Source organism: Sinocyclocheilus anshuiensis, unplaced genomic scaffold (assembly GCF_001515605.1).
Source record: "Sinocyclocheilus anshuiensis isolate Anshui unplaced genomic scaffold, SAMN03320099.WGS_v1.1 scaffold918, whole genome shotgun sequence".
In the NCBI taxonomy this organism is placed as follows: domain Eukaryota; kingdom Metazoa; phylum Chordata; class Actinopteri; order Cypriniformes; family Cyprinidae; genus Sinocyclocheilus; species Sinocyclocheilus anshuiensis.
Genome location: NW_015540946.1, coordinates 1,408,133 through 1,410,057, shown reverse-complemented (window position 1 = coordinate 1,410,057; position 1,925 = coordinate 1,408,133). Strand labels below are relative to the sequence as shown.

Here is a 1,925-nt window from a genome sequence, read left to right as displayed (position 1 = left end):
CTAAAATATTTTAGACATTGGTATAGCCAGATATATACATTTATTATTATTATTGTGTATATTTATTTCTAGTTATGCCAAGCTCTAAAGTCATGCAAGCTCTTTAATCAGTATTGACAAATATTACAGTTTCCTTTTTAATGTACAGAAACTAGGAGTGTCCATAGATTAAAACCACTTGAAAAATGATTAAGGAACCGACCTGTGTTTAAGCAGAAGCCACTGCGTAAACCACAGTCCCACAAGCAGCATGCCGTTGATCTCACAGATGGAAAACGCCCACTCCACACGATCGAACAGATCAAAGAATTTATCTGGCAGGGGCGGAGACTCTTCCTTGGGCGGGACACGTTCGTGCACCACTGAGATCACAACTGTTGTTGTGAGGAAGCAGGACAGAGCATAAAGGAAGGCCACGCCTGTTTTGAACCACTCCGTGGGATACGGCGTGCGCTCCTGCTCAGGCAGCGACGGAATCAAGATGCGAACCGCCTTAGAGTGCAAGCCATTCTTTGGACTGCCGTTGAGGATCTTGCTGTTGCTAACACTGCCGTTGGCAAGGGTGATGCCAGTGTGACCGTTGGCTTGGTTACTGTTTTCGTGGTTGTTGTTCTTGTGCGCCTTCATGTGGCTGGTGAAGCGCAAAGTCTCTATGTGCTCCAAAAGTTGTCGACCACTGTCCCCCGTGACCAGGGACAAAGGCGAGGCCTTAAAGTCTTCCTCAGAGAGTCTCAAGAGGGCAGGGCCATCCACGTTCCGCAATGCATCCATGTACTCCTGCATGCCTTCATCAGTCAGCCAATCGGAGACATCACTCGCTGTCCACAGCCTCACCTCCTTCATGTCTGGGTAAGAGAAAGTAGGAAGGCCTTTTCAGGGGTTTTCACTCAGCAGTTTAGTGCCCCGACAGCAGTCATACTGTCTCTGGGACATTGGAGGAGAGTAGCTGGGAGGTCCAATTTTTCACCCCCTCCTCCTCCACTGTTGTTAAAATTTAGTAATGGCAAAACCAGACAAATTCTTGTAGTCTCAAGGATGCTGCATCCAGTGTGTGCACCAATGTACAGCCCTGAAGAAAGAAAAGCACATACAAGTTAGCTAACAGATCGTGATTTGCTATTACAGAAAACGCGAGTAATTATTTGCCCTAGCAGTCCTAGAAAACAACACATTTTTTCTGACAGTTACACAGACATGTGTGAGTGTCACAAGCATACATCGTGTTTGATAGTGTGGCCCAACGACAGTAACTGTGGACACAGCATGCAGTTTGTGTGTGTGTGTTAGAGGAATATACAGTATATAGGTAATATTCATTTTTTGTTAGAGTATTTCCCAACCATAGCAACTGTAGTTCAGCAGTATGGGGGAAAAAAAGAAAAAACAAAAAAAAATAATGGCCTAGGGCTGGGCGATTTGGCAAAAAAAATTAAATATTGATTTTTTTCAGAACCTTTGACCGATTCTCGATTTTTTACTATTTTAACTAGTCAACTTAAAAATGTAACTACAACATGATTCAAATAATTTTTTCTTTATTAACCCTCTAGTTAAGAAATAAAATTCTATTCCAAGTGCGCCACACATGTTGTCAACATGAGGTAAATGTTAAACAAATCACTTGTTAAATATTTTTGCAGAAAAGATGCATGAACTACAACTACTTAGGCTATTGTACAAACTTGTCTTATTATGTGTTCAGAAATAATGCGAGGAAAATGCTTTAAAAATCACATGTGAGCGGTTAATCACGAGCGCCGACATGCGGTTGGATCGTTCTTTTCTCTTTACTGTTATCACCGGCATATTGTCAAAGTGTCTATTTCTAACATTTGGTAATATTTCTATTGAAAATCGCGATTCCTCGATTTCTAAAAAATAAAATAGTGGCAAAACAATAAATTCGAATTAATCGATAAAATAGG

At 41.4% G+C, this 1,925-nt stretch overlaps 1 pseudogene; it reads right to left on the bottom strand.

Moving 5' to 3' along the window:
• LOC107689822 (phosphatidylcholine:ceramide cholinephosphotransferase 1-like) overlaps positions 1–1,925 on the bottom strand; it is a 22,218-nt pseudogene that overhangs the window by 1,772 nt on the left and 18,521 nt on the right.